This window comes from Bos grunniens, chromosome 17 (genome assembly GCF_055505025.1).
Source record: "Bos grunniens cultivar Pamir isolate PY7600 chromosome 17, Bosgru_T2T1.0, whole genome shotgun sequence".
Lineage (NCBI taxonomy): Eukaryota > Metazoa > Chordata > Mammalia > Artiodactyla > Bovidae > Bos > Bos grunniens.
Window position 1 is genome coordinate 51,269,666 of NC_141181.1, and position 8,925 is coordinate 51,278,590.

Consider the following 8,925-nt stretch of genomic DNA (forward strand, 5'->3'; position numbering starts at 1 on the left):
TTAGGTTGCTTCCGTATTTTGGCCATTGTAAAGCTGCTATGAACATTGGGGTGTGAGTAATCTTTTTGAATTAGTGTCTTTGGTTTTTTCAGATATAGACCCAGGAGTGGAATTGCCCACTCTTAACCATTGTGCTCTCAGATCCCCGTGGAAGCACCATGAAGATTGAGGCTTTTTCTGTTTTATTGCTCTGACCTTGGCTCTCAGTGCTAAGAACCTAAAATGTCTGAATCCGGGTACAGTTCCAAGAAGAAGCATTTTATCTCCTTGCTGGGCTGGGTGGTGGAGCCATTGCAGCACGCTCTGGGCCTCAGGAATAGTCAGCCAGGTCACGCGTTTAGGAGAATGAACAGCTTCAGGGAAGTCTCAGGCATAACTCATTGGTGTAGATAAATGAAAGTCAAAGCGAACTTGTTAGAAGTTTGTAGCACAATTTCAAGAAGCTAACCACATATGGCTATTTACATTTAAATTAATTAAAATCAAATAAATGTGTTCATCTATTGCACAAGCCACATATTAAGAGTTTGGGATGGGGGAATTCCCTGATGATCTGGTGATTAGGATTTGACCCTTTCACTGCTGTGGCCTGGTTTCAATCCCTGGCCAATAAGATCAATAAGATCTCTTCAAGCCTTGTGGCCTGGCCAAAATTAAAAAAAAAAGTTTAGTAGAAACATGTGACTAGTGGGCATGTTCGCATCATGGCAGAAAATCCCGTGGAATGGTGTTGGTGCAGATGGACCATCATTTAGCTAAGCATTCTTCTACTATTAGATATTCATGTTGCTTCCAATATTTTGCTACTATAATCAGTGTGACAAGATTATAAAACTATTCTTTCATTAAAATAAAGTTTTCTTTTTATAAAGGTTTTTGGTTTTTCTTTTTTGTCCTCCACTTGTGGTTTGTGGGATCTTAGTTCCCTGACCAGGAATTGAACCCAGGCCCTCAGCAGTGAGAGAACAGAGTCCTACCCGCTGGACTGCTGGGGAATTCACTGTAAGACTTCTTACACACAGATCTTTGCCCATGTGTGCGTGTATGTCTGATAGCTACACTTCTCAAGGGAACTTGTAGGTAAAAGGGCACATGCATTTTACATTTAGACTTTGCCAAGTCCCCCTTCAAAGAGGTTACTCAAATTTACTCAGCCAACAAGAATCAACACCCATAGCCTGGCCAGAACTGGGGCTTCTCAACCTTTGATCTTTGCTTGTCCACTAGGTGAATAATGATATAATAGTTTTAATTTGGAAATTATTTTAAGTTTCTCCTAACACCATTAGGACCTCATTCATTATTCCACTGACAAAAGTACTTTCAACATGACAAACATTTTTCCAAGTCATTTGTATCTTAGTGGGGGACTTTGTCCTTCAGGACAGTGTCTACTGTTTATATTGATTGCCTCACCCATCACTGGTTTTGAACTGTGTGCTGCTAATTATTAGCTATGGTGGATGCAGAGGGAAAGGCAAAATTGGATATGGAATGCCCAGAGCTATGAAACTATAAAAGGGCCTGGCTGTCACTTAAAAAGAGTATGTTTCTCATAAGACATTCCATTTCACAAACAGCTTGTAACTGGACAGATAAGGGGCTATCACCTGATTCTTATCCTCTTGAGTGGTTGACTGACTTGCTCTTAGAATGCAAATCTGCAGAGACATATACACAGGACTGTTGTTGATTTTTAGGACTGTTGATTCTTAAACTGTATAGGGACTTCCCTGGTGGTCCAGTGGTTAAGACTCTGTGCTTCCAATGCAGGAGGAGGTACAGGTTTGATCCCTGATTGGGGAACTGGAATCCCACATGCCAGTCAGTCAAAAAAAAAAACAAGACCCCAGTGAGGTGAATGAACCTAGAGCCTATTATGCAAAGTGAAGTAAGTCAGAAAGAGAAAGACAAATATTGTATATTAATGGATACATATGGAACCTAGAGAGAGGGTACTGATAAACCTACTTGCAGGGCAGCAAATGAGACGCAGATATAGAGAACACACTTGTGGACCCAGCGAGGGAAGGAGAGAGTGAGACGAATTGAGAAAATAGCATGGAAACATATACATTACCATATGTAAAATAGATTGCAAGTGAGAATTTGCTGTGTAAACCAGAGAGCTCAACTCAGCGTTCTGTGACAACCTAGAGGGGTGGGATGGGGTGGGAGATGGAAAGTTGGTTCAAGAGGATGGGACATATGTATACCTATGGCTGATTTGTATTGATGTGTGGCAGAAACCAGCACAGTGTTGTAGGGCGATTGGCCTCCAATACTTGCATTTTGTTCTATACTTCTCAATATTGTACAGTTATAATCTTGATAATTATTAGTTACTCAAGAACAGTTGCTTTATGAGTATTGTTCAATTGTCATCACCAATAGAATGATACTCAAATGTGTTCTTTCTATAAAACTTAATAAGTAATAAAAAAAAGACCCCCAAACTGTGTAACATTTAAAGATAATTATGGTACACCCATGTCCATAGCAGCATTATTCCATAGCCAAAAATGGAAAGAATCAAAATGTCTATCAATAAGAAAAATGGATAAACGAGATGTGGTATATACATACATTAGGATATTGTTTAGCCATGAAAAGGAAGAGGATTCTGACAAAGGCTGCAACATGGATGAATCTGGAGTGCATTATACTCAGTGAGATTAGCCAGTCATAAAAGGACAAATACTGTACAAGTCCAGTTATATGAGGTCCTGCTGCTGCTGCTGCTAAGTCACTTCAGTCATGTCTGACTCTATGTAACCCCATAGACAGCAGCCCAACAGGCTCCTCTGTCCCTGGGATTCTCCAGGCAAAAATACAGGAGTGGGCTGCCATCTCCTCTCCAATGTATGCATGCATGCTAAGTAGCTTCAGTTGTGTCTGACTCTGTGTGACCCTATGGACAGCAGCCCACCAGGCTCCTCTGTCCACAGGATTCTCTAGGCAAGAATATTTCCTACTCCAATATGAGGTCCTAGAGAGGTCAAATTAATAGACACAGAAAGTAGAATGGGGGTTTACCAGAGGCTGGGGGAGGGGGCATGGGGAGTTGTTTAAGTAGGACAGAGTTTCAGTCACCTATGGAGATCATGGTGATGCTTTCATGAAAAACGTGAATGTACTTAATGTCACTGAACTGTACACTTGGAACATATTAAAATGGCTATTTATATGTGTGTGTGCGTGCGTGTATATACATGGAAAAGTGTTTAGGAAATAGGTGGAAAAATAGAAAATAGTCATAGAGGCTCTTGCTTGGGAAGATTTTTTTTTCTTTTCTTTGGACAGGCCAAGTGGCTTGCAGAATCTTAGTTCCCCCACCAGGGATGGAACCTGGCCTTGTAGTGAAAGCACTGAGTTCTAACCACCAGACAGTCAGGGACTTCCCTGGGAAGATTTTAAAATGTTGTCTGGAAAATGAACCATCTGTGATTACCCCCATGTATAGGTTTCTCCCAGATGCTCAAGGGGATGGAGCATCGGGGTGGAAGAGGGTGCTAGTGAAAAGCTTTACAACCTAAATGGAGAGTCCAGTTCTCTCCAAGGTCAGCCGCAAACTTCAACAGCCACCAGGGGCCGTGGTAAGGGGTTTTGTACCACAGTACTCAACACCACTGCCCTGTACACTTATAAGTGGTTAGATGGTTCATTTTATGTTGTGTGTATTTTTAAAATTACAATTAAAAAATTTTTTAATGTACTTTCAAAAAACAAGCAGAGCAAACATGTACTATTAAGGTTTGAGCTTCCCAGGTGGCGCTAGTGGTAAAAGAACCCTCCTGCCAATGCAGGAGGCAAGAGATGTGGGTTCTATCCCTGGGTCCCGAAGAGCCTCTGGAGAAGGAAATGGCAACCCACTCTAGTATTCTTGCCTGAAAAAAATCCTATGGACAGAGGAGCCTGGTGGGTTACAGTCCATTGGGTCGCAAAGAGTTGGACATGACTGAAGCAACTTAGCAAGGAGCACATTGAGGTTTGTTAGAGATGGATGCTGGTTATATTATTCTCTGTCCTTTCTTGAATGTTTAAAATATTCCACAATTAGGAAAAAACTCTGAAAGTAGTTCGTTAGGACACATGGGCAAAAAACTGTGAACTAGAATCCTTTTAGCTTTTATGTAAATCCTTAGACTTTAAAAGGAGCAATAAGGCTTTGATTATCTTTTTCAAGTTAAAAGCCTACCTATTCCCAGGTGGCACAGTGGTAAAGAATCTGTCTGCCAATGCAGGAGGCAAAAGAGGCATGGGTTTGATCCCTGAGTCAGGAAGATTCCCTGGAGGAGGAAATGGCAACTCCACGGAAGTTTGGTGGGCTACAGCCCATGGGTTCACAAAGAATTGGACACAGATGAGCACAATGGGGGTCCAGTGGTTAAGAATCTGCCTTGCAATTCAGGGGACATGGGTTTGATCTCTGGTTGGGGAACTAAGATCCTGCATGCAATGGGCAACTAAGCCCATGCACCACAACTAGAGAAGCCTGTGCGCCACAGGAAAGATCCAGCGCAGCAATCCCCCCCCCCACACACACACACAAAAAAAGATCAACAGTATGGTTTTGATTATCTATTGCTGCTTTGTAAGCCATTCTGAACTTAGTGGTGGAAAATAATTATGATTGTTTATGATGATATCGCATGGTTTTTGGGCTCAGCAGGGTGGTTACTGCAGGGATGTCTCATGTGCTTGGGGTGGAAGATGGCTAGAGGAATCAGGGAAGCTTCCTCACTCACTCGTCTGACATTGGGAGCTGGTTTTGGCTGAGACCTCAGTGGCAGCTGTTACCAGAACACTGCATGGATCAGCTGCATGTGGTTGGGGGTTCCTCCCAGTACAGCGGCTGGCTTCCAAGAGCCAGCTGCCATTGAGAGCCAGGTGAACAATGCATGACTTCTACCACATTCTATGCATTAGAATCAAGTACAGCTAGAAGGTACAACTTCAAGGTCACGTTATTAAAAAAGAACTGGTTGTCCTCCACCCTTTCTTTCCTTCTTCCCTTGGGCTTGTTAACAGGGTGCCAGTGCGCCAGCTTTGACCCCAGGGAGGGAGTGGCAGAGCTGTGAGGCAGCTGTCCACATTCAAGGGGAAGATAATCAGTTTCTACATTTTTATTCTGTTTTTTGCCTCCCCCTACCCCCACAATGTGGTTAAAAAAACACATAACATAGAATGTACCATCTTAACCATTTTAAAGTAAGAAGCTCAGTACTGTTAACTGTATGCACATCATTATGACAGAAGCCCAGAACATTTGCATCTCATAAAACTAAAAGTCATTAAATAACAACTCCCCACCCACTTCCACCCAGCCTTTGGTAACCAGCTTTCTACTTTCTGTCCTTAAGAGTCTGACTACTCTAGATACTTCATGTAAGTGGAATCTTACAGAATGTGTCTTTTTTTTTTGTAACTCTCTTATTTCACTTAGCATAATATCATGAAATTTCATCCATGATAGGATTTCCTTCCTAATTTTTAAGGCTGAATGGTATTCCATTTTATGTGTATACGTTTTGCTTATCTGTCTGTCAATGGACACTTGGGCTGCTTCTATCTCTTGGCTGCTATGAACATGGATGTATAAATATCTCTTTGAGATGCTGCTCTAAATTCTTTTGGGTATATTCTCAGAAGTGGAATTCCTGGATCATATGGTAGTTCTGGGTTTCCCAGGTGGCCTACTGGTAAAGAACCTGCCTGCCAATGCAGGAGACATAAGAGACACAAATTTGATCCTTGAGTCAGGAAGATCTTCTGGAGGAGAGCATGGCAACAAACCACTCCAGTATTCTTGCCTGGAGAATCCCATGGACAGAGGAGCCTGGTGGGTCCCAAAGAGTTGGATACCACTGAAGTGTTGGAGAAGACTCTTGAGAGTCCCTTGGACTGCAAGGAGATCCAACCAGTCCATTCTGAAGGAGATCAGCCCTGGGATTTCTTTGGAAGGAATGATGCTAAAGCTGAAACTCCAGTACTTTGGCCACCTCATGTGAAGAGTTGACTCATTGGAAAAAACTCTGATGCTGGGAGGGATTGGGGGCAGGAGGACAAGGGGACGACAGAGCATGAGATGGCTGGATGGCATCACTGACTCGATGGACGTGAGTCTGAATGAACTCCGGGAGTTGGTGATGGACAGGGAGACCTGGCGTGCTGCGATTCATGGGGTCGCAAAGAGTCGGACACGACTGAGCGAATGAACTGAACTGAACTGAACTGAAGTGACTTAGCATGCATGGTAGTTCTATTTTAATTTTTTGAGAAAGTACCATACTGTGTTCCATAATGGCTGTACCATTTTACATTCCCACCAACAGGTCCCAAAATTTCCAATTTCTTCACATCCTTCCCAACACTTGTTATTTTCTGTGTGTGTGTGTTTTAATACAGTAGCCATCCTAATGGATGTGAGGTGCTATCTCACTGTGATTTAGATTTCCATTTCTCTGACAGTGATGCTGAGAATCTTTTCATATGATGTTTGGCTATTCGTGTATCATCTTTTCAGAAATTTCTATTCAAGTCCTTTGTCTACTTTTAAATTGGGTTATTTGATTTTAGGGATGTGGAGTTGTAAGATTATATTCTGGATATTAACCCTTTACTCAGTTCAGTTCAGTTCAGTTCAGTCACTCAGTCGTGTCCGACTCTTCGTGACCCCGTGAATCGCAGCACGCCAGGCCTCCCTGTCCATCACCAACTCCCGGAGTTCACTCAGACTCACGTCCATCGAGTCAGTGATGCCATCCAGCCATCTCATCCTCTGTTGTCCCCTTCTCCTCCTGCCCCCAATCCCTCCCAGCATCAGGGTCTTTTCCAATGAGTCAACTCTTCACATGAGGTGGCCAAAGTACTGGAGTTTCAGCTTCAGCATCATTCCCTCTAAAGAAATCCCAGGGCTGATCTCCTTCAGAATGGACTGGTTGGATCTCCTTGCAGTCCAAGGGACTCTCAAGAGTCTTCTCCAACACCACGGTTCAAAAGCATCAATTCTTCAGTGCTCAGCTTTCTTCACAGTCCAACTCTCACATCCACACGTGACCACTGGAAAAACCATAGCCTTGACTAGACAAACCTTTGTTGGCAAAGTAATGTCTCTGCTTTTCAATATGCTATCTAGGTTGGTCATAACTTTCCTTCCAAGGAGTAAGCGTCTTTTAATTTCATGGCTGCAATCACCATCTGCAGTGATTTTGGAGCCCCCCAAAATAAAGTCTGACACTGTTTCCCCATCTATTTCCTATGCCAGCAAATTTGGAAAACTCAGCAGTGGCCACAGGACTGGGAAAGGTCAGTTTTCATTCCAATCCCAAAGAAAGGCAATGCCAAAGAATGCTCAAACTACCGCACAATTGCACTCATCTCACACTCTAGTAAAGTAATGCTCAAAATTCTCCAAGCCAGGCTTTAGCAATATGTGAACCGTGAACTTCTTGATGTTCAAGCTGGTTTTAGAAAAGGCGGAGGAACCAGAGATCAAATTGCCAACAGCCGCTGGATCATGGAAAAAGCAAGAGAGTTCCAGAAAAACATCTATTTCTGCTTTATTGACTACACCAAAGCCTTTGACTGTGTGGATCTCTATAAACTGTGGAAAATTCTGAAAGAGATGGGAATACCAGATCACCTGACCTGCCTCTTGAGAAACCTGTATGAAGGTCATGACGCAACAGTTAGAATTGGACATGGAACAACAGACTGGTTCCAAATAGGAAAAGGAGTATTCAAGGCTGTATATTGTCACCCTGCTTATCTAACTTCTATGCAGAGTACATCTTGGGAAACTCTGGGCTGGAAGAAGCACAAGCTGGGATCAAGATTGCTGGGAGAAATATCAATAACCTCAGATATGCAGATGACACCACCTTTATGGGAGACAGTGAAGAGGAACTAAAAAGCCTCTTGATGAAAGTGAAACTGGAGAGTGAAAAAGTTGGCTTAAAGCTCAACATTCAGAAAACCCTTTACTAAATGTAGGATTTGCAAATATTTTCTCTCCCATTCTGCTGCTGCTGCTGCTGCTAAGTCGCTTCAGTCATGTCAGACTCTGTGAGACCCCATAGACAGCAGCCCACCAGGTTCCCCCATCCCTGGGATTCTCCAGGCAAGAACACTGAAGTGGGTTGCCATTTCCTTCTCTAATGCATGAAAGTGAAAAGTGAAAGTGAAGTCACTCAGTCGTGTCCGACTCTTAGCGACCCCATGGACTGCAGCCTACCAGGCTCCTCCATCCATGGGATTTGCCAGGCAAGAGAGATTGTCTTTTCACAACCTCTCCCATCTTTAATGGAGAAATGTCCAAGAATTCACAAATATATTTTAAAGTCACCACAACATGAAAGAGTTTGGGGGAAGAAAAATTCTTGCTGTGTTCTGATTGCCCTCCCTAGAGATCACCTCTGTTACCGATTTATTGTGAAGCTTTCCAGAGATTTTCTTTGAGGCTTTGGGATGTAATGTCTCTAGAAATTGTGCAGAGTTTGTATTCATGCAAAGTGAACTGTGAAGTAGACACTGGCTTCTCTGTGACAGGTTTCTCTGAACCTCATAATGCTGATTTGTAACACAGGACAGTTGGAGTGGGTGATTTGTAAATACCCTACATCCTGAGTGAACATGGGCCGCATGCTGGGCAAGAGTGCTTTCCCACAAGCTTCTGAGCCTCCTTTCACTCGATTGATGGAAGTTTGGGCTTGTCTTGGAAGGTGATTTCTTAAAGGAGAAAGCATTCACTCTGAGCAGAGTCTGAGTTGCTGTTATGTGAGAATCTGAGGCTGTGTTTCATTTCATTTAAATAAGAGAACAGTTCCTCTTGTCAGTTCTTCAGTTCTGTGCTGGGCGAAACTCTCATTTCAGTTCTTATTTTTCAGAAATTACAAAGGATGTGAAATATGGCACAGGAAGAAA